At 44.0% G+C, this 24,541-nt stretch overlaps 2 long non-coding RNA genes across 3 annotated transcripts; both read right to left on the minus strand.

The window, feature by feature from the left end:
- Positions 1-437: 437 nt before the first annotated feature.
- Positions 438-11,030, minus strand: LOC128137245 (uncharacterized). 2 transcript variants are annotated; one of them, XR_008233634.1, is made up of 5 exons: positions 10,975-11,030; positions 8,432-8,576; positions 7,530-7,901; positions 5,322-5,766; positions 438-4,836 (listed from the first exon to the last, which is right to left on the minus strand). It is a non-coding gene; the product is annotated as an uncharacterized LOC128137245 (long non-coding RNA). The 2 variants fall into 2 exon arrangements; XR_008233635.1 differs by lacking the exon at positions 7,530-7,901 and having other exon boundaries at positions 438-4,782; positions 5,322-5,506.
- Position 11,031: 1 nt separating this feature from the next.
- LOC128137246 (uncharacterized) lies at positions 11,032-20,210 on the minus strand. Its single transcript, XR_008233636.1, has 3 exons — positions 17,058-20,210; positions 12,926-13,002; positions 11,032-11,604 (listed from the first exon to the last, which is right to left on the minus strand). It is a non-coding gene; the product is annotated as an uncharacterized LOC128137246 (long non-coding RNA).
- Positions 20,211-24,541: the final 4,331 nt, after the last annotated feature.

Consider the following 24,541-nt stretch of genomic DNA (forward strand, 5'->3'; position numbering starts at 1 on the left):
TCCCAATTACCCTCCTTCTGCTGAGAATTGCATTTTATGTGCCTCCTAGGCTTCAAAAAAAAAGGACCAGGATTTAAAAAAAAGCTCATAAGAGAGTTTTACCTTTTTACTGTATCTAAACACCATACAGCTAGTTAAGGTGGTGGTAAATTCTGAACTGCTGGTGCAGGTGGGACCAGTTTGATGGTCTCTGCGAAATCATAAGATTTATTTTTTTTTTCACTTTGTAGCCAAAGCAAGTAAAGGAAAAAGGTATTAAAACATATTTGGGGGTTGACCCACCCCCCCCCAAAAGTTTCATTGATTAAACATTTGAAAAACTTATTTCAAGGTGACTTAGTAGCTTTTGTCCAGCCTGGTTAGGTTTTACAGTCCTTTAAAGCCTCTAAGATGGCATTTTTTAGCTAACTGTGAAATGAAAGCACCATTTTGAAAAAAAAAAAGTCAGAAACATATCTCAAAGTTGTTGTTTTTTCTGATCATCTTCTTTCCTTTTTGTTCACAACTATTTGACAAAATGTATCAAAATCCATTAATCATTTCCAGTAAGCTGACAATAGTTTACCTTATTTTGTTGGGTGAACTTTAGCTCCTCATCACATTATTTCCATCTAATCTGCTCCTGGGACCTGTTTTTGGAGAGGAGAGGAGAACCGATTGCTCCCTTCTTCTTTTCTACTGGAAACCACAGATAAATGTGATTCTATCGTTCGCTCCTTAAGGTGAGTTGTCTCTCCCTCCATAAGCTAACCTGAAGGTTTCATTAAAGTGGAGAATCACACCTGAAGCCAGGAAAACACTGGAAAGCAGGAAAAATAGCAGCATCACCTCCTGAGCTGTTGGTACTTTTCCACAGTGGGTTTTTTTTTTACCTCCAGCCCATCAAGTGCCCAGCAGCTCCCAGTGTTCCTAATTGCCCTGTTGGAGAGTGAGCATTTTCTGGCTGGTAATTCCCGCCTGCTTCGGAACATGTCACACATTCGCTGTTTGGGGAGGCAGAGGCTCTTAGCACTTCAGAAACACTCTCAGCAGCAGCAGGACCTGGCCTTTAAACCCTTTGCTCCAGGTTGCGGACTAGTTATGCAAGTGAAATAGCAAATTATCCCATGCCTTGTCTCAAACACTCGGCTGACACTGGCGCACCGAGGTGGGATGTGTGACCGGCGGCTTCTTCCTTTCTCCCTGCCGCCGGAATTTACAGGGGCTGCTGCCTGCACTGGAAGGAGCGCGTACCCCTTTGTGACTAGTTTGGTTTAACTACCAACAGCACAGAATTAAATGATGTGATCTTTAAAGATCATTAACAAGTCCTTAGTCTCATTTCAGTGTAACTGTGAAATCACCCCTGTGGTTATCCAGAATTAGACACGGCTTTATTTTGCAGGGCACATATAACAATAGATTATATTCAGGAAATCATGTAACAATTATCTCTAAAATTAGTCTGCACACAGGGGACTGGTGAGCCACATTGGAAAAATTGAAATTTTTTTTCTCCCCCTCCAAATCCTGCCTCCTTAACCCATACCACCTTCATCTCTCTCATGTCATCATTTTATTTGTGTTACATTTTGTTCTCACACAGTTCCACGCCTCGCAATACCCAAAGAGATCAAAAGCCCCCCAATACCACGTGAAGGCGATTCTAGAGAGATCTGCTTTGCAAATGCCAGGCGCCGGTACTGATGTCTGAAAAAGCAGGGTTTATCCATCGGTACCACACACTGGGTACCAAATCAATCGCTGCTGCTCGCACGCGGGTGGTTTAGTTGAAAAGCCCACCCAGGTACAGCTCTCCCTTGCAGCAGCTGCAAGGTCTACGCCAGCCCGAAGGATTCAACAAGGTTAAAGACCAAGCGGACTTAGTTTCTCCTGTGCCCCTAACTGGATGGATGCAGTGTCCTACACTTAATACCCTATTTCTCAGCATTTCTCAACCTCTTATGTATCGCTAAGCACAAAGCTTCAAGCAAAACTGGATGTTCAGTGAATGCTCAGATCATGCATCTTTGTAGAGGCAGAAAGAGCAGAGTCCTTTTGGCACCAACAGAAAGAATAGACAAATGACAGTAGCTGATCAATGGGTTTGATTCAAAAATCATTTACTTTAAAGGAACAAAACTGCTCTTGGAGCTCCTGCAACATAGACTCTTTTGCTCAGGTGAAAAGCTGTATCATGTCAACAGTGGCTGGGTTTGAATTGTGCTTTGGCCAGTATTAAAGTAACATCTTTTATTTTTAGTGACACGTCCCCATGGAAAAAGTCAAAGCAATAAGTGTGAGCATTTCACATAATTAGATGACTATTAGCATTATTAATTTTTAAAATAAGTATTTTTTTTTAACAGAACAAGTTAGGTGCCAAAAATATAGCTGCTTTGTTAAGATCTCGATTTGATTTTAATGAAAATAGTATAGGTTTGCATTTGCAGCTCCTGACATGGACTACAGCACATCTACTCTGGACCAAACATACCCAGAATACAGATTTAATGCTCTGGGCCCATCTAAGTGAAAGCAGTCTCATTAACCACAGCTACACAACCCTGTCTTTCACATGCACTATCACATTAATGACAATTTCACTTGAAAATTGCAACTGGGTTGGATGCCTGCCGATGTGGAAAGCAGCTTTGGATCCGGACATTAATGGGTTTACTTGCGGAAATCAGAAAAAAACTCCAGGTTCATATTTCATTCTGGAGCAAGGGAGGTTATTTGTGGTGTTTTTAACGGGAAAGACTACAGCCTGAAATCTCACCAGCGGGTTTTGCAGTGTCAGCATTTCTAATGGGCTGAACAGGATGAGGTCCTGACCAGTACTTACCTGAGACAGTAACCTCCCAGGAAATCTTCCAAGCACTGCTTTCACTGATTCAGCCATTTCTCAACCTTGTGGAAAGGGGCATTATTCTTCGAAAGACCATTATTTGGAGAAATCGAGTGTGGCAATGCAGGGTGCCTAGCAGTGTCACGGCAGAGCAGGAGGTACAGGCAGCTGAGGAAGGAATAGGACAGAGCCATTCAAAAGATAATATACCCACCAGCATCTGTGTTATGGATCTCTTCCAAGAAGAGAAAGCTGATTTGGTCATTTAGTTATTTACATTCTACCATCCCAAGTCCTTTTTGATATTTTTAATTGCACAAAGCATTTTTCTGCTCCTTCCAAAATACTCTTTATATGGAAACTGCTGATGAAGCACCACGGAGGTAATTGCATTCCAGCAGGTCTGGAGCAGTCCCCCCCCAACATACGGTCCACGTCTTCTACTCCTGAGCCACGGCCAGCAAACAAGAAAGCGGGGAGAGCCTGCTGGACCTGTCCTCCCTGTTTTCTGATGGCACAGGAGCCTCTGAGGATGTTTGTGAATTATAACCCGCCTGTGCTACCAGAGCGCCTGAAGCTCCAGCTGCAGGTCGTGGCTTATGGGGATGTTCTTTGGCTCTCTGGGCACAACCGGAGACCGCACACCCTCAGCACCCAACGTCCGATCATAATGAAATGAGGCAAAGCTCAGCCCTAAAAACAGAAACCTGAAGCAGCCTTCTCCGTGATGTTCAGGGTGCCAGCAGACATCCTTGCTAAGCCTGCGCCGAGGCTTTGTGCTGATCATGGTACCATGCCTGGCTGGTTTACATGCTCACCTCTGAACTCGTCTCTAAAACGAAGGTGTTCTTTTGTAATTCTCAGCTGGGAAAATCCTCTCCTGCCAGGCTCCTGGCTTTTTGCATCATTTTGCTTTTCGTGGAAACGAAAAGCTTTCTGACACCTCTCTTTAGCCTGACAGGTAAAACTGTATCAAACAGTGGGTTAAAAAATTGTTTGGGGGGCAATTAGTCTGCAAAAATCATTAATTTGAGGGTCCTTACCACTGAAAGACATTTCAGATGTTTTAATCTTGGCCCCGTTAACACTCCAAATATGAAAAAGGGCTGAAAAGAACCTGGCTTCCCTGTCACCGTGTGCATCCCCTGTGGCTCTCGCAGTACAATAAGGTGGTTGTGGGTTTGTGACACATGCCATTTTCTCACTCTTGGGGTATATATGCTAAACAGCATGAGTCCACACAAGCTGAATTTTTGCCTGTCAACTGCCATAATAGGTCCCAGGTTTGGGCATTTTTCTAACGGAAAACTAGGTTGTCAAGGAAATAAATGTTTATACAGAACATTGGATTTATCACTGGAGTAAATCAGATGATGTTTGGGAAAAAATAGTAGTGGAAGATATCTACAGCCATAGCAATTGAATACATCCCTCTTACCACAGTACCTGAGAAAGCCCTTCTTGCAGGGGGTCTCCCTGGGAGCTCAGCTCACCCGAGGAGCTGTGGAAGGAGAAGCAACGCAGCGAGGACCTGGGAGCCCGGAGGAGAGGACGAGGGTGTTGCTGCCGGTGGACAGTCCAGCCCATCACGCCGGGTACGTAGGATTGGAGGTGAGGACAGACTGCAGACCTGCCCTTACCTAGACGTGCATCACAGCTTTCAAGGTCAAACTGGGCAGCTGCTGGGAGATGACTTTAGAAGTTCACAGTGCAGATGATCAGCGGGACTGGGTTTTCGGTCACCTTAAGTTGCCCCTTATTAAGAAGACACAGTTGCAGAGCAGAGAGTGCTCATTTCCCAGATCCCAGGCTAATACCATGCAGTCATATCATTGGCTTTGGTCTTTAATCATTCCAGATACACAACTCCCACTGATGTCAGCACAGGTTTTGCATTCTTGCAAATCAGCATCTTTTTTACAGCAAAATCACGCACTCAGCTTTAGTGGGATCTGGGTGGGAAAAACACAGTGAAAAATCCCAGGCAAGTCTCCTTTTTGACCTGACTTAAAATGAAAAATGCAGTAAATAGCACTCAGCAGAGATCTAAGAAAATGCTGTATGACTGCATAGCAGCAAATGGTATACTTGCTTTTGAGACAATGTCTTTGTGTAAGCATGTACATGTATACAAATATACTTTTAAAAAATCAAGGTTCATGTATGGACTGAAAACAAAGACTTCCTACATATCCATGTTGCAATCCTACATACAAACACAAGGCTTTTGAATTTGGGTTATAAACACTGAAAATGAAATGTTTACATTCATGCATCTTCTACTGAACTAATTTTAAAACATCTGTTTAAACTCTGACCATGGAGTACTGGCTCCGTGGAAGTAAAAAGAATTCACTGTATAGTGGGCTATAATCTGCCTGTGTGTGCTCCTGGATAAAATAAGGTTATCTGAGGTAGTACTGCTTTGCTAGCCTCAACCAACTCCAAAGAAAGAGAATGAGAATCTCTTTAATTAAGGTTATCAAGTTACCTTGCATTGCCGGGCTTTCACTGCAGAAAGGATATCGTTCTCACAGGTCAGTTGATATATGGGATCCTTAGGGCAACTTGCTCATGCGTCCATAGCCCAACTTCTCCTTTTTTTTAAGCGATACCAAAAGTTTGACCTGCGATGACTTCAGCGTTTTCCTGCCATTGCCTTTCGGGTGCAGGGTCCTGTCACACAGAGCAAGGAGGAGGATGCTCAGCTGCATTTCTCTCCCCCTGGAAGCTGTAAAGGCATTGCCAACCCCTTACAATGCCATCCTCGGGCAGGTGCGGGTCCTCTGGGATACGGGAGCATCAGGGAGCAATGCATGGGCAGGGCCACAGAACTGGCAACTCCCCAGGAGAGCAGTAAATAGTTTTTACCTTCTACATTTTTGTACTTGCTAAGATATAACCTTGGAAAACATCTCTTACTCCATGAATCATTCCTGTGGGTAGAAAAAAATACTTTTTTCTAAAAATAAATCAGAAAGCCTCACAAAAATTCATGAGTTTATCAAATTTTTGAGGGACTGAAAAACTCTTAAACTTAATTTAGGATTCAGTTTTTCCCCTGCAGTTTCTCAGCTGTGGTAGGAGCTGTAGGTATTTGAGTCTGGAACACAGATATTTTCAAATTTATTGTTGGTATGACAATGATTATGTAGCCCATTGAAATCGAGTGGTGTGATTTAGTGTTTTGGAGGCATTTGTCATGTTTGATGAATGCATCTGGTGATTCAGGGCAATGAAAATGAGAGATTTCCAGCCGGTGAGAGATAAAGGATGCTGGCTGATACATAGGGTTATGGCAGTGGCTATATAAGGTTACGAAAAATTTATTTGTTTCTCATTTAGAGTTTTAGAGGAAGATGGGAAGGAAGATATGCTTTAGCAGGGTCTCCAAGGTAGAGCTAGATAGGCTGTGTAGACATTTCTAATGCTTTGACAAAACTTACTTGGGAACTAACTAATATTTTTGCTTTCTTATGTTCCTGGTTTCTTGCCTGACATCACTTATCTGCACATAGCATCCATGCAGGTGCATTTGGGGAGACCTTGTGAGCATCTCCAAATTACCCCAGCATTCAGAGTTTTGAGGAAAAAGTCAAAGAAATACTTTGTTTTTTCGTTTGCCTGCTGTAGAGCACACTAAGGTTTGATACAATGCCAGCTGGAGTCAAGGGGAAACTGCCTTGAGACTGGGTCCAAAATGCAGACATTTTCTCAGACAAATGGAGTCAAACAAGCCTCAGAAATTTCAGCCATATACAGATAGCGTCCAATAATATACGTGGCACTTTGGTTTAAAGTTCACAGATATAAACAGGTTCTCATGAAAACACGGTATTTAAAGTGTGGTTTATATTGCAACTTTGTAAAGAAATCATCTCACTCTATGCCACAGGGACATCCCGTTTTAAACACAGGATGCCAGAGAAAGCACTTGGAATCCAGTGTGATTTTTGTATTATCACCGAATCACCGATGGCTTTCAGAGAACAGAGATGTCTTTATCAAATATGGTGAAACGGCACAAGGTGGAGGTAATCAACAGCTCGGAAGGGCCATTACCGCCTCCGACAGAGCCATCTCCAGTTCCCTGAAAGCCATCATTGCTACAATAATATCTGGTAAAGAACATAAAAAAAGATGTCTTTCCTGACGCTTTTCTATCAGGCATTTGCTCTGCCGTAAGTTAGAGTAATTCAGTAGGAAATATCCTGCGTGTGAGCCTGAGAACGGCAGTCTCCATGGATTTGAGAATTACCTCTATGTCCACCTGTACGTGGGCAAAGGGGGCTGCAGTGGCAACCCGAAGATAAGGATAATGTGGAAGACACGCGGCCGCAGGCAGCAGCCCGCTGGGAGACCCCACGTTCTCACTACCGTCACCGTTTTCTGATGAAGCCATACTCTGCGGCAGCGGTATGATCAAGATTAAAGGCAGTAACTTCTTCTAATATTGGAAACATAGCATTTATTCACTTCTCATACATCTTTTTTGGGGTCAAAGGAGATTTTTTTTCCCGCTGCCTTACAGCCCGCGGATCTGACAGGTGCCTAAAGCTAGATAGAGGCTCTGCTTTCAGAAGAAACCCCCACCTGAAATTCTGAATACACAAGAGATGCCACATAGTATTTTTCAGAAATTGGCTTGTAAAAACTCCCACATTCCTACCAAATGTCAAGTTAGATCATTGCACTGCACCTGCCCTAATTCCCCTTCAGAGGTTCCATAGCGCGTTGTTCATCACTCCCTGCTCTACACAGTTGTCTTGCAGAGTTATGTGCTTTCCACGCTGGAGGAAGCTGACTTCAGTAGTGAATGGACTATATTTCAGTTTGACAAATTTGCAAATCCTTTAGGGATCCCGTCAAATGCAAAGTGCTATGTGAATACGAGCTGTCACTCCACCGAATTCAACACAGCCGTTTGCAGAGCAAGGTGCTGTCAGGGTGCAAGAGCTGGTCACCGAACACGAGATGTTTAATGTGATGATTAGCTTGATTGTGCTCCAGCCTCTTCCTCATTTGGACTGCCCCCAGCCGGAACATTTCCAGTCAAAGTCTGCGGAAGTTTCTGTTACGAGGGGATGTATTTGTCACACTAAAATAGGAGATTTATATGCAGGCATGCATTTATTGAAAGCTTGTCCAGAAGCATTATGTGTCCAAGCAAGTCCATTTGTTTTTCAGCTTACTATAAGCTTCAACTTCCACATATAAGATCCACTGAGAAATACTGCCCACTGAAATCTGTCCCAATCAAGTAACTGCTTCTGATCTAGGATCCCCATCATATCAATCAGTGTTTAAAAACTCAGTAAGGCTGAGCTATCACAACAAATTCTTCCTTGAAAAAAGGTGCTAAAAAGTGTTTGGTTTTCTCTTTCTCTATTGTTATTATTTCCTTTGACTTCTGGTTTGGTAAATATTACGCATACATTGACTCATAAGCTATTGAGCCTTAAAATGTTGCAATTAATGTCAGTCTCCAAGCCTATCCCGTTTCAATTTCCTCTTGATTTCAGCATTTTGCCCTGAAAAGTACGGAGTGCTTTTAGCTCATGGAGTTGTCCTTCCAAGGGGATGCAGCAGAAACCCACCTACCTCTCCATAATTAAAACCACCGGATGGTGGAGGCCAAACCATGCCCAGCTGAGCTCCGCTTTGTGGAACGGCGTTTCCTCCACGAGTAACCCCGTGAAGTCCATGGGGAACATACCTTGCTGGAAGTAAAGGTGAAGAATCTGGCCTGGAAGAAACATCAGATGATTTGTGCCGTACATATTAGCCAGTTTGTCAGTATAAATTTCATTCACATGCAGTAACTGCAAAAAGACACAGTTTTGCCGTTCTCACGCGTGGTGCCTCTTTAACACCAATGTGTGTCTTCTGCTGCAGACTCCTCACTAACACTTTCAAACCAGCTCTTCAAACCTATTTTGTTTATGTATAGGGCTGTGAGAGCCTTGAAATCAAGGTCTCCGTAGGTGAAGGAGAAATATTTACTGTAGTTGAATAAGTTGTGAAAACACCATGCAACCAAAACTCAGGTTAGAGGCTGTTTAAGGCAAAAAGAAGGGAAACTGAGGATACCATTGCTTCAAGAGCAGATGAAGAACAATGCTTACTTCATTAATGGATATTTGTAAGTAAATTCAGATGTGCCAGTGCTAGTCCATCTTTCTGAAATATTTTAGTCTCTAGCTTTCAGATGGGAATACTGCATATTAACTAATACCTCCTTTTACCTTATGGTATTTAGGGTTTCCAAAGAAATATATTCCATTCATATTCAGTAAAAGCAAACCCACGTTCTGCTGCTATTAGCTGAGCTTTAACTGAATCTGAAGCTTGGCTTTCATTTAACAAAACCAGCTTTAGATGTACTAGAGCATCAATCCATATAGTAGTACTTATAAGGAATAAATTGATTTTCTCATTGTTCTATGTTGGCTAAAAATTATTCGATTAGGTATTTAGCTGCTAATGGAAACTCATTAGTAGATTTTCATTTCATGCTTGTTTGCACCTGCAATCCATTTCTTCTTGTCCAAAGGACTGTTTCATTTAGGTTGCATGCTATAAATTTTCTTGCATATAAACTGATAAGCATCAGCCAAAATTCAGTATATGTTCTGAAATAGCTCAGGGCCATCATTTTTACAACAGCATCATTAAAGCAACAGATCCCTGGTGATTCATTGTCACTTATTACTGTGCATATTGATGTTCTAACTTGCCTCCTAGTTTACTCGTTAATTTTGTTATCTTTGCTAGTAACAGTCCCTTGACGTCTTCCTGTTTGCTCTTCCCTTGCATTCTCCTGGAGCTCTGCAAGGCTCCTGTCCATCTTTTTTAACCCAAAGATGGGACATGCCTAACTTTGGGCACCGAGCCTGGATGCCACACTGTGGCGGGCAGGACCGAGGGAACCATCCCCCTGCGGTAGGTCAGGGGACCCGTTAGTCCAGGCGGGTCACCCCACCGTTTCACCCCCGAGCCACCATCACGGGTGCAAGCTACCTAATTTTACGTGGGATGTAAATTCTCCCTCAGGGGCTTACCTGGTACCTCGCAGGGGCAAACCCTCCAGCTCTGCTCAGCGACTCCATTACTTAAATCCCAACAACATTTTCAAACTATGAGTGGCAGTGAGGACTAAGTACTGTGCATACACCCAATTATTTGAATGTATTACTTCATATTTCAGCCATGATTAAACCAGAATGCTAAGTTCATATGGTATCTTTTCGCAGAGTAGGCTGCATTCAAGGGTTGAGATAGACACTGATTGAAGACTGACTTACAAAAATCAGTCTCTTTATCAGGCTAATATAGCATTAACATCAGTGCAGTCATATTTTTAGCTGTTCCTGATTTTTAAACCATCATCTACACCACTATTAAGCCAGTTTAGCTGCACTTAACTTGCTTTGATTCATGCTACATATTTTGTGGTGGTTATTCTGCACCCAGAGTTTGAAACTCAAGTGGAAGTAACTCTTGCAATAGCAGGAGTTTATTCTGATTATGTTTACCCACCATTACAACTTCAGTAATCCTGAGCTTAGCATAACACTGGCAGATCAGCAATGCTGGGCCAGAGGTTTGAGCCTCAGCCACATTTTCATGCGAGTTCACAGGCCTGCAAGGGACAAGAAAATATCACCAGTCCCCCCGGGGCTCAGACTCACCGAAGCTTTCTGTGGATAAAGGATACCAGTGTTATATCATTGTAATATCATCATAATTATCACAGTGAAGATCTCTGATGTTCAATAAAACATATGCTCAGTGGTCACTTGTTTTATTCGGAGGCATATGTTGTTACCTGTGTTGGAATAATATCCTGTTCTAACCCAGCCAAATCCAGCGACTCTGCCATCTGGTCGTTTTTTATAGTTTTTTTAACAATATAGCTCAACTACACTTTTAACTGCATAGCTCAAAGGAGTGTATTTTTGCCCTTAACCCATTAGGTAAGAAAATGAGCCTAATGATCGCAGCTAAGTGAACAGGAGAGTGGCTGCAGTCTGCTATTTAGAGGGGGACCAGAGGAAACCCTTCCGTGCAGACCAGCAGGACGGGCTCCCGCCGGAGGGACAACCATCGAGCCGAGCCAGCTCTGCCCCGCGGTGACACCTTACCTCTTGTCCCCAAGACCTCCTTGGTCCACAGCAGCACAGGAATGGCGAGACGGCTTTTCAGTGGGTATGAATGGGATGAGATGCTTTTTTAAGGAGATGTCTTCAAAGCAACTTCAACTAGTGACAACGTTAAAAAGCGAGGCACTTGGCCATGGACTGCTTGTTCTGTGATGGTAGGGCCATGTCTCATTATGATTTGTCCAAGTATAGGGAGCACAACATGCCCAGTTTAAACTTTTCTTCCCCGTCTTTCTACTCTGAAGTCCTGATGTGTTTATACCGTTGGGATCTCCCAGGTGATGCAGCACAAGGGAATCGGTCCCAGGTGAAGGAGGAAGAGCGTGCTGCTTACCCTGCTAAACTCGGGGTCTGCTTCCATCTCCCGGTCAGTAATGCTGTTAACTTTAGACTTATCACTGTCTTCCTTTCTTGCTCTTTCATCTCCCTTTGCTCTTGCTCACGGGAGACAGAAAACATAGCTAAATCTCAGCTAGACCCCATGCAAGTAAAAATGCAGAGTAGTCATCCCTACTTACCCACCCAATATTCCTTCAAGCATTTCCAGCTTAGTCACAGACCACCCTGAGCTGTACCACTGAATGCCGATTGAAAGTCTCCTGCTGGTAGAAACTAGAGGTAAGGAGTCCAGAGATTAGAGATGTAGGCGCAGGAGTAACGGATGACCATAACTTTCACATCCCAAGTTGCTGGGCATTTTATTTTGGAGTTTGGAATTAAAAAAAGCCCACATCCTGGTTAGTGAAGTGGAATCTGACCATGATAATTATGTCACACTTTGGTTTTATATAAAAGATGAAAAACTTGTTCAACTTCAGCAGAATTATTCTGAATTGATCCAAATATGAGAACTGAATCTATTAGTGCTGTGTACTAATACAGCCCCCACACAGAAAAAAATACATTTACTGTAAAAATATCTATCTTATCAACCAGCTTAACCCACTGAGGGTCTGCCCGTATTCCCCACCAAAGTAACTGAGAACAGGAACGGGTTCTGAATGTGCTTGTTAAGTGGTCATGATCAATACAAATCTATTTTTCAATTAAGTAGAAGATGCTGGGTGTATGCGCATTGCCTGCAGGCCAAAATAGTTTTGAGTAGAACTGGATGTCAGAATATAAAGTTGTGTTGTTCTTGCCCTGCCTTTTAAATGAGCTTTACCAGCATGCAGCTCCAATCCTTGTGAACTCTGCCGATTAAATTTCCTTGCAGTAATGACCACTAGGAATTAGTGAAATGTTAATCTTCCCACCTGCTGTGTATGATTATACATGAGTCTAATCAACCTGATTACGAAAGAAAGCAATTTCTGCTTTTACAGAAATTTTTTGTTGTTGTCTGCTTTATTTCTTCTTGAGGAACTGTAAAATTCCTTACCCTATTTTCTGAAGCAAAAATAATAATTAAATTAAAATGTGTAAAGGAGAGCAATGGAGGCTGATAGTAATTGCTTTACAACAGATACAGTAATTGATGCTCTGAGGATTTATTTCAAAGCATAGAAGTCGAATTAGAAACCTAGCTTTATCTGGATTTGCGTTGCTTTGATGAAGTCACTGCGTCTTTGTGTCTTTATTTTCAGCTAAACTGTTCTTAATGAGAATGCTAATAATTACAGTAGGACCAAATTGTTTTAGGGAGACAAGAGGATGAAAGACAAATTTTTATTTCATTTAAAGCTACAGTCACAAATGTAACACCTCTCTGCTGTCAACCCTGGAACATGCTCGATGGGAAAAGGAGGAAATGCATCAGCTGAACCCATTGAACACAGCTTAGTGCATTGAAGGCAGATTATAAAGAGAAACTAAAAAGCTAAGTCTAATTGTATTGTGTAAAAAAAAAAATTGTTTAGGCCCACATGTATTGACCTACCAGAAAAAAAAAAAAAAAAAAGAAAGAAAAGAAGTTGAGGCTGGGTCCACACACCTTCTGAGCAGGTACTGCACTGCAAAGGTATTTTCCAAGTCAGAAATCCAGGAAGATCAGAGTTGGAGTACAGAAATCTGAAAATACAAGGAATGTAGAGCAAGCCGCAGCAGAATGTTATGCTACTTTATTCATCGATCAAAACCAGTTTTCTTCTTGGTAGCCACAAACCCCAGAATGCCTGAACCTCACCCCCAGCACACTTACAGTCATCTCCACGCTTGCACACTGTGCATGGAAACACATCGAATAATCCCTGGATTGAAAATCATAATATCGAATCATCTGATTCAATATATTACTGCTAGTCATCTGAAACCATTCAGGACCTGATGAGCATTATTCCACAGGCGAGCTTAATATACCCAGAGAAATATGATGCCAATTATGAAACCAGTGTTTCTCAGCACTTTGCATGCAAAGAGCAGAAGATAATCGGGGATCTCCATGGTGACAGTGGTAAGGTAGCTGGGTTACCTGAATGATAATTTCCATCCTTTCATCTGATCTTCATGGGTTTTTCACTTTTCATCTCTACCTCTGTATGTGTTAGGTTTCTAATGGAGAGGAATTGACAAATATCCTAGTACTCCTTAGAGGAAAAGCAAATCTTCTCTCGTATATACTCCTGCAACTTAATTCGCCTTAACAATTTTTGCAGGGAGAGCTGCTTGTGGTAGTAGGGAATTTGCCTTCTACACACATACAGCCAGCTTTAAATTGGACTAGAGAAAGGGTAGAAAATACCTTGCTAAAGTAGATATTAAAAAACTCCTAAAAGAAATTCCCTTCCCCCAGATCTGTGCCTGGGGGCAGTCCCAGCTCCCCCCCGCCACCGGTTCTTCCCAGCTCTGCTTCTCCCAGCGCAGAAGCTCCACTGCAGAGCCCACAGACAACCTCTGATCTTCTTCATTTCTGTTTATTGATCCCACAATGGCATAGAAAATACGCTAGAAAATTAACGTGCATTGAATCTAGGGCTTTCATAATTTGTAAGACCCTCATCCAATTCGCAATTTGGAGAAAATTTCTACTGAGATCTCAAAGCAATCTATCACTCTGAGGCAGAATTGACTTTCATTGATTTCGGAGAGGTGTGCCATGGTCACGACGGCAATGGAAGCTGGTGTTTCCTGAACTGTGAAGCGGCTGCTGCCTTTCTCTCCTCTTTGTGCTCTTTAACTACATGCTTATTAGAAAAGCTGAACCTTTTTCAGTTTGGCTCGTTAAAATCTTCAATACCTTAAACAACCTGGTTTCTCTCACGTGCTGGCTTGTACGGGAATGTCCTTGGAAGATGAACCACAAGCCTGTGAAAGGAATCTCGGAGCTGGCAGGTGGGACCGATGTCCCCGCTCGGGCATCCAGCAACCTCAGCAGCATTGAGACGCCTCGCATCGCGCGGCAGAGCGGCGATAACACGTGATTTCCCATTGCCTTTTACCAGCTATAAAACTGCTCTGGAAACACTCTCCAAACCCCTCCTGAGGACCGAGGGAGGCCAGTGAGGAGACGACAGGCCCGTTGGGCTGGGATCGCATCCCCGGCGGGGTGGTGGGAGGGAATTGGCAGGACCGCTCCAGCCTGGCCACTGCGGGCTGCTCGCTCCCCGAGATTTTAATGGGACAAGGCTTCATTAAAATTGTTTTTGTTCCCTGCGTTTGATGCCGCCGGTAAAGAAAGACGCTGCCCCAGCTGCGTGCTGTTATTCACAGCTGTCGCTCCGGCAGCACATGGCTTCACAGGGAGCGGAGAACAAAAGCAAAGACCGATTGCTGTGCAATCACCCAATTAACTTCTGCATTTTTGTTTTTAATCTACTTCTGCTTACTAGAGAAATAAATACAATAGATCATTAATGCTGATGTTCGTAACACTATGCAGTTGCCTTCTCCCCCTCTCTTTACAGTGTTGTGTTATCTAACACCCGGTAGGAGATTTAAAAGGATTCTCTTCATCTCATTTCATATATTAGTGCTAAGTTTAGCTTCTGTAGGTAACAATTTCTGTTTAAACTTTAATAAAGAGGTATGTTTAGAATCTCAGGGGCACACTCTCTGCTCATTTGAAACAAATGAGGATTATGTAAGGAGGAACATGAGCTACAAATAGGATTCATAAAATTAATTGGCTCTACACTGCAGCCGAGCAGAGCTGAGCCATCAAAAGTGACGAGCGGCCAAAGCGTGTCTGTTCCACTTGGACAGTCCTGAGGACTGGCAGGGCCAGGTCACTGCCCGAGCTGAAGCACTCCCGCGGGCTTTTGCCGCAGATCTGGTGAATTTGGCTTCCCATGGCTCAGGGCTCCTGCAGAACCAGCTGCCCTGTCTAACTGCCCTGGTACCACTGCCACAGTCCCAAGGACTCTCCAGGAGCTCCAAGCTGTCCCGTTGTTTCCATTCATGTGGTGTGTCGCGGTTTAACCCCAGCCGGCAACTCAGCCCCACACAGCCGGTCGCTCACTCCCCGCCCCGGTGAGATGGGGAGAAAAATCAGAAGAGCAAAAGTGAGATGGTCCCGCAGGTAAAACCACAGCGTACCCTTTTGGGTCCTTGAAATACCCTCTCCTGAGACAGTCTATGCCAAGGATGCACGGAGCCTCTGGGCCACGTAAGTTCTGCTTCCCAAGAGGACCATGGATGCTGCAGACAAAGCCTGGAGCGGCACATGGAGGTTTGGCATACCGCAGAGTACCTCCATATCACTTCTAACGAATCCAAAAGTTACAGCACATGCTTGGACATTCAAAGGAAGTGAAAAAACCACACTTTATTCTTTGGCTACAATTGTCAGTCCAGTTGCCAGAATTCCTGTGCACAAATCTATGGCCGCATGTGCTGTGCTCCCTCTGCTTGAGTCGTTTGTTGGACTAGAAACAACAACAATATTCTATATATTGATTATATCTAATATCGTGTTGCTAAATCCATCTGAGAAAATTTCTGGGATTCCTTGCAGGAGCCTGTCTGCTACCCCCTCCCAGAATACTCCAGCCCCGAGACATGGCCAGGAGCAGGGCAACTATGCGGCCTCTCCTCATTTAGCAAACTGCAGTTCATTGCCGGGAGGATCAGTTACAGCTGCTATGCTTTAATGAGCTAATGTAAAACCTTTAGCTGAATCTCCCTAATTGCATTTAAAGCACCATATAGATATATATGTATATATAAATCTTCTGAAATAGCTTCCACATGTTCTTCCATTCCACAGCTCCCTTTAGTTACAAAACGCTGAGATACGCATGCTGAATTCTGCCGAGATGTGCATCCCACCCATTCCCGCCACAACATCCAACTTGAGTTAGGCTCCTGGTATCTTTTTAATAGCAAAAAGTTATAAAACCTCAACCTAAGCAGCAACATGTAAACAGGAAATAAGTAAAAGGCCCCAAGAAAATGCCAAAGGAGCTGGAGCTGCGCTCCTGGGTTTCGCAGCGCAGTACGACCCACGGCTGTGCGCTGCTACAGGCTGCCTCTGTGCAGCTCTTCCCGCAGCTCTGAAGAGCCAGCCCTGGCCGGGCTCCCGTCAGCTTCCCTGGATGCATGCCCTGAGCATCTCAGCTGAGATGCACGGAGTTTGCACACAGACTCTGTAATCAGCCAGAAATTAAAATAAATGGGAGTAAAACTTCTCTTGCGCCTAATCAATAACAGTAGCATTACTGGGAGTATAAAGACTGAAAAAGACAAAATCTCTTTAGCTTTCCTTTCTCTGAAGACTCTATATCAGCTAAGCAAGGCTGTAGTTCATTAATAGCTACTGAAATTATCCCTGATTTCTCAGCTGTGTTTTATGCACTATCATTGACATTTTAGTCAACAGCATAATCAGACAGGACAAAACACAGTTTGTGATAACGTCCTTGGGTAATGAACTTACCAAAATGGTTACTAATAAAATAGGGAAGAAGCAGCATGACCATTTTTCTGTACCCCCCAACATAGCCCTTTGACAATTTTTGCTGCTCTTGGTAGCTCGTGAGGGGAGGCTGACGTTCCTCCTCTTTTAGTTAAAATAACTTGCATCCACACCAAACCAAAGAAACCCCTCACGTAACAATGGCTTTTCTCAATACGTAGTAACTACCAAGTTTAATACATCTACTATTTCTTTCCAGATAAATCACACTTACTTGGATGCCACCAGAACCAAGGACCAAGATGAACAGCGGGTGCTCTGAAGAGCCTCCAGGCAAAAACGAAGTGATGAGGTCTGCCTGGCAAGAAGTGAGGATCCAAGGACTGACAGCGCAAACATTGCTGTGGTCATGTCCTCAAGTACTGGCAGGATCCAACTGAATCATGATGTTGAATTACTGCTCATCACATTAACCTGTGGTTTTAATTCCCTAGCAGCAACAAACAACTACTGAGCAAGAGCTGCCTGGGACCAGTCCTCCATCGACTGAAACTCCTCTCACGGCTATTTTTGAGGGCTGCCCCCCTATTCCTATATATTACATGGTGCTTTACGCTGCTTGGAAGAGCCACTAGAGGACCACCCAGCCTTCTTGGGCTCTATATTGTTGTTCACACCCAGATATAGGAGCAGTAGTCATCGGTCTGTCAATACATTTTTCAAAAGAAAAGGGACGTGTGTGTGTTTTTTAGATAATCGCACAGAAAGAGCTAAGACTAAAATTTCCCTCTAGATTTCACAGTGTCTGGGAGTCTTGCAGCTATTCAGACATGGTTTCTATTTGAAGAAAATGAAACCTTCACCTCTTGATAATGTACTATTATCAGGTATCACCTGCTCCTGCGTGCCACCCCCACATACACACTAGAAGTAATTGAGAAAGTAGTTGTTGACAGATCACTGTGTACGGGGGATAACAGACACCACCGTTATTCATGTAGGAAAAGGGAAGCTGGAGCTGTGACAAACCAGTGTGGCACTGACTTCTGCTGCTGGGAATCACACTGTCACTCCTACTTTGTGCAACTTAGTTCATAGTTGTCAAGACAGGCATCCACTTACGTACCTGCTGTAACAAAATTAGTCAAAATCGTATCTTCCCCTGTAAAATTGGAAATATTTTCATATCTAAGTTTTTCAGTCTTAGTGCAAGCATATCACTTTTGGCAGACATCACAAAAGACAAATGGAATAATGTTGTGATGCTTTATATAATGCCATATCTGGAAAAAAATGCTGCCTGTATGTGTGTGTCAGTGTAAATACACATCAGTTAACACTTAAGTAATACAAATCTGAACATCTTCAAATCTTGCAACCTTTTCCCTGAAGCATCGACATCTTGTCACACAGCTCACCACCAATGGCCATCACATGGAGTATTATATCACTTTCTGAACCTTAGACTTGAAGGAAAATAAATTAAACGATAATTTTTTTGGAAAGAAAACAGTTGGAGAGTCTTCAAGATGTCATTGGAATATGACCATCCTTGAGGGACGTGAACAGAAATCACGGTCCAATTTCAAAAATGAGAAGGGGACCCTCAACTCAAGTTAGATGGATGACTTGCCACCATCTGACAACTTTTTAGGTGGCCTATAGATGGAGAGGGAAAAATAGGGATATTATGCATGCACAGTGGAAAGGCAAGTAAATATTTAAGGGGGAACCCATTGCAGATGGGGAAGCCATGTTCTCTTTAAACGAACTGAATATATCAACATGGCCAACCCTTCTTATCTTAGGAAATACATCCTCTATTCACCAGCTGGCCAAAAGCAAGAGGATCCACAGCACATACCTTAGCGATGGGGAGGAACCCTGGAAGCAATTCACAGCAGGTGATGCCAACAGCTCCCTCTCCACGTGGGTTTGGGTGGGTTGAGCAGCCGAGTCCCATAGACACCTCCGATATCATCCCTAACCACCCAGCCCGCTGGCTGTCCCCCCCAGCCAGGGGTGTCGATTAACCAGCACCCCATACACCAGCACAGCCCGATAGTCTCACATGATACCGACCCGGCTGTGCAACCACGTCCAAACTGCTAGAAACCAGCATGCGGCATATTAAAATACAGCGAGAGCATCCTGTGCGCTTCCTCGCACAAAGTAGGTGACCCATTTTCCACACGTATTGTTGGAGCGTTTAATTTTCCAACCTTTCCTCTTGTATAACACAGGGGACAGCCCTGCTACTGTTTTCCTACAGTAATGGGCTTATTCTGCAGCCACATGCAATAAAGCTATGTAAATTCTCAGTCCTCCTCCCACTAAAGCTAATGGCAAAATCCGAGTGTTTGGAGGAGCCCTGGATCTGGGTTCAGCAACCTTCTGCTCCAAAGCAAAGCAAGCACTTGCTTTTTACTGAGCCTCTTGACACACAGAATACTATTCAAACACATTTATGATTTTTGAACGGGTGTCGTCAGCTGGAACCTCAGAGACAAGTGCAGAGGGTTTATCTAGTGGTAACAAAAGCCTCATGGCATTTCTTAGATAGAAAGAAAACTTGACTTTAGCAATTATTCATAGCCTTACATACATTCTTGCAGACAGTCAAGCTGACTTGGCAGACTGAAGCTAATTGGGTTTACAGTAGAATGAAGCTTTGATTGAAGTGCCTCGCTTAAAAAAAAAAAAATTACATACACACCCCCATACCCCTGATAACATTACTCTCGAGCATGTAAAACAACCACCCCACATATTACCAAAGAAGAAATGCAGAGATTTTTATTGCTTTACCAAGCAAAGACCCACAAGTGAATAATTCTGAACTGTTTGATCTGCTGTATTCTGATCCATAATTTAGCGGCTGCAGAAAGGCTGCGTGTGGCTGACATTTCAGGCTGCTTTTGAAGTTCACGAAACCCCTGCAGTCACCAAGGGGAGGGACCCTGCTTGGGAAGCCAAGGTGGGCACTGAACAAAAGGTGGGTGGGAAACAGCTCCAAAGCTAATGTGCAAAAAATTGGTTACAAAAAATTGGAGAATGGAAATTAATGTAGCCTCGAGTTTACCGAGTAAATAATTCAAATTCTACCTGGTGATTTATGAAAATAAAAAGACATTTAATGAGCCCAGCAGGCAGCAGGTGCTTCTATTTCTACATGTTAAGAACAAAAATAAAAAGGCAGAAGCTTTTGGTTCACTGGGCTTTTTTCCTATTTCATGGTTACAGTTTAAAATAAGAGAGGCCCCATGTGCTTCAGGGATATGCTATGCTCAGCAATTTTGCTACTCAAGGGAGGGTCACACGAATGTTTCCATCACTGTTTATGCCATGGGTTTCAATTTCAGCCATGTGGAGAACCCTTCCAGGTGTTCCTGGGAATTAACTGTTCTAGGGGAGGTTTTACAAATGACACAGCAACCTACACATTTCAGAGGAGAAGACATTTTTGCAGCAGTCTGGTGTGGGACATCACTGAACACAAACCTGCTGTTGACCATGTGCTCTTCAAGTGTTTTTCTAAATCAATGCGTGTATAATTTCACATAGGAATTCAGATCACGGACCAAATCTCTGTAACAATTCTTGGTTACTTTGCAGGGAAAAATACAAAATAGTGGCACAGTATCTACGTTCTTGAAGAAAATAGAAGATGGAGATGTGCAAAGACAAGACAAAATGGAAGATGAAGGCTTCGAGGGAAGCAGAAGAAAGAGGAGGGCCAGCACATCAGCTATGATGGGAAACAGGAAAGGAAAGGTAAGACTGCAAGAGCAAAGGCTAAGCTAGTTAAAAATTCCCATGATTTATCATGGAATCAGAACAGTTTGGGTTGGAAGGGACCTTTAAAGGTCATCTAGTCCAATGTCACGACCCAGGCTGGACAGACCAGGGAGTCGTGTTTAATTCAAAATCCCCTCAGGCTAAATTAAGGTGAAACAACACCAAACAATCAGTTAAAGATTTTATTCATGACAAAAGCAAACTGAACTGGGGAGGCGTGGTAGTAGGTGGCAGGGTTTCTCACAACAGGAATTGGCATAAGACTACTTCTGTAAACCGTGTAACCCAGGGTAACCATATACATTGCTTCAGGGAATAAGGAGATCCCTCCCGTTGAGTCAGGAGGTTCAGAGCAGACCCCCTTGCTTTCCAGACTCCTCCCCAGAGAAGGTCCAGGGGCGGCTGGATCCACTCTTAGTCTCAGACTTGGTCAACGGTTTATGTCTTGAAATGGATGAGGTGTAGGGATTGTGGAAAAGGAAAAGGAAAGAGAGAAGATGACAGAGAGAGAAAAAGGAAGAGATAAAGATTTCACCGGTCCTGGGTCCAGCGTTGGTCCAGTCCCGGTGGGCTTGCGCGCCCAGGCCTTCAGTTTGTGTCCTTTTATCATCCTTGCCCCTCCTTCGGGCGGGCACCCGAACTCGTCAGGTTAATGAGCAGTTTGTGAGCCTTTGGGCTTGGGGGTCCTTTGTGGAGTAAGTTCTCCTTCCCTCCAGACACTGCCATTGTTTGATCTTTGTATCAGAACAGCTTATCAGAACGGGGAGCTGAGCACCCTCCAGCACGCCCTCCCCCTCCTGTTGCTGATGTCTGAGCTGATGGGCTTTTCACCTTGGCTCCTTGCTGTGCAGGGTTTGTCTTTAAGCAGAACTTGCCCCACCACAATGTTTGAGACATTAACTCTTTCAGTCTCTCACATCCAACCCCCCAGCAATGAGCAGGGACATCTTCAACTAGACCAGGTTGCTCAGAGCCCCATCCAACCTGCCCTTGAATGTTTCCAGGGATGGGGCATCTGCCACCTGTGCCAGCGTTTCCCCACCCTCATTGTACAAAATTTCTTCTTTATATCTAGTCTGAATCTACTCTCTTTTAGTTTAAAACTGTCACCCCTTATGAACTTTTATTTATGAAATTGTGTCTCATCACCTTTCTGTATGAAGTGGTTTATACACAACTAGTGCAAAAGAGATAAGCGGACTGACTGACTTCATGCTCAGGCACCGAGCTGGGCATTATTTCACCCTCTCAGGGGCAACCACTTACATGCAGCCATATTTAGGGGGCAATTAGTAAAAATAGGCTTAAAAAAATCAGAAAGAAGGAAAATGCTGAGATGGAAACCCCACTGACCTGAGCAACCTCTGGTAACGTGGGGAAGGAGCCGCGCCACACATCCTCCCTGCCGTTTAGTTCTGCTTGTCTTATTTATTCGATGGTTTTGGAAGAAAATCCAGTCTTCAAAGCTGATGATTTACCCATCCACCAGCTTTATCAATCAGCATCCACAGGGCCAGGCTGCGCTGCACATTGACACCTTTTTCATTGACTCCCATATGGTTCATTGTGTGAAAATGCCTAATTAAGAGAAGAAGATGAGATTTTTTAGAAAGCAAACCTTATGACTTTCTGTGGAGGAAATGTGAGCAGTAGTGGTAAATCACAAGAGGTGGTAAGTACAGGCAGAGAGGCCACTTTGAAGGTAAACTGCTGCCTCAGAGTGTCGTGAGCTCTCAGAGGTTTAGACTTCAAAATTACACATTTCATGCACCGTACATTTGCAGCCTGACAGCAGGATTCCCCTGGAGAGGCTGGGGAAGGATCCTTGCAGTACTGCACACAATGCTTTGTCAGATCAAAAAATCCAGCAGACAGTGATTGCAGATCAGAGGAGCTTACAGCTATTAAATCCAACATTTGCCACTCTCCAGATGTAAACCGGGATAATTCACTCCACATGCGTTAATAAACGACCCTGCTTCTTAAACGCAGCACCACATGCGGCAGACGGATGGGCTGCAAATTCAGATTTGTTTTTTGACAACACGCAAACCAGAATCTCAAAACTCCCCCCAAAACCCCTGACTGACCCCAAATAAAGCTGCAACAGCAGCCGTGCAGGCACGTAGCCCCTGTGCTGTGCAATAAGAGACTGCTGGAGCCGGGGCAGCCCCAGCCACCAATGGCACTGCTGGTCCCAGTCCCACTGCCACAAAGGGCTCCCACTTTGGAAAAGGGGCTCCTTCGTTTATACTGGAATTGTCCTTTCCCTGAATGGTGTGCTGTAGCTCCTACAGCCTGTGAATGCCCAACCTGGACACATCCCAGTGAGGGCTTTTGTGTCTGATGCTGAGCCAACTCGTGACCTTGCAAAGAGAGTGAAATTATCTCGTGAGATGGTTTAGTGAAAGGACAAGAGAGGTACAAATAGACATGGTCTAACGCGCTCTCTCCCTGGAGCCGGCAGGACGAGGAGAGCCTTCCCGCAGGTATTTTTATGAGCTGGCTGCGGTAAATCGTCCAGAATGCTTTACAAACTCCACAGAAAGTCAGCAAGCCGTGTTTCCACCCGCTGTAAACTCCCGCTCCTCCGTATCAGCCTAAGGCAGCAGAAAATGCAGCCTCGCAGCCCTTTTACGCGTTTTAAGCCGTAGTTCCATCAGCTGGCTCCCGTGCCTTCATTTGGGCGCTCGGCTGCGCTGAGGGCCCACGCGCTGCCGCGGAGGGATGGGGCAAGAACACGCGGGACTGACCTCCCCGGGCACGGGGAGAAGGACGTGGATGGTCCCGCCGGCATCCCCACCTCCCGATGCCCGCCACAAGCCGAGGCCAAGCCAGCGGGGTTGCGCGGGACCGCCGCCGTACCGGGGCTTTGTCCCCACGATCGGCCGCGCAGTCACCAACAGATGTTGTTGTGGCAATTGGAAGTCGTTTGGCCGGCATTAAAAATAAAGGAATAAACTCATTTTTATGACACAACGCATAAAATGGCTGGCCTCTGCTGGGAGTCTAAATTTGGCCTGTTTGGTTAATTTGATGGGATGCCATGAGCAAGGGCATGATTTGAAACCACAAGTCATTTTTCTCCTTGGAAGAGTGGATAACTGAGTCTATTAATCTGACAATACATTTAAACTGAGTTATTGTGACAAGGGACTTCCACTATCCATTTCATCTAGTTGCAAACTGTCAGAATAAATCTCAGGGGGTTAGGGAAAAAAGCTGCCTTCCTTTGTTTGCTGTTTTTATATGCCACAACAGTTTAGATTTGGTTCACTTTAACTCATGATACTGTATAACTGTACGGAGGGAAGCTCACAGAGAACCTAGTACAGAAAATGGCAACTTTATGGTCATCAAAGTTTTTTTTTAAAAAGGAGTCAGGACAGTAACATTTGACCACCTGGCAGTATCTTGACATTGACTTCAATGACCCTTTTTTCTTATACCTTTCTGGTTTTTGACTACAACTGGTTCTCCCTTCGGAATCAATTAACAAATACCTTTGGAAATAAAGAGTGCTTTCCTAAAGCCCTCTTTTTGTCTGGCTTGTAAAGCAAGTTGACTTAAATAGTTAAAATTCTTATAACCAGAAATGAACCAACATAAGGCATAAAAGAGTAAGCAATGGTGTCAAGCTTAAGATGTCAAACTGGAATTCAGAAGGCTGGGATTCAATTCGATGGCTCTACCACTGACTTCTTAAATGTAGGGTAACTTATTTGCCCAGCAGTTATGCAGATGATGATACTTTCTTATTATCCATTATTGGCTCATTTTTGTAATTAAACCTGTTCTAGTAGAAGAACAGTATTTATTGATGTACCTGGTAACTGGCCAAGAAGTCTAGTGGCCAGAAAGGTTGGTGCTGCAGAGCCCAGATCCTGCTCCACTGCGTGGCTGCAGGTCTGCTCCAGCACGAAGAAGGAGGAGATAGTTTGGGGAAGCCAATGTCGCTCC

This window comes from Harpia harpyja, chromosome Z (assembly GCF_026419915.1).
Source record: "Harpia harpyja isolate bHarHar1 chromosome Z, bHarHar1 primary haplotype, whole genome shotgun sequence".
Lineage (NCBI taxonomy): Eukaryota > Metazoa > Chordata > Aves > Accipitriformes > Accipitridae > Harpia > Harpia harpyja.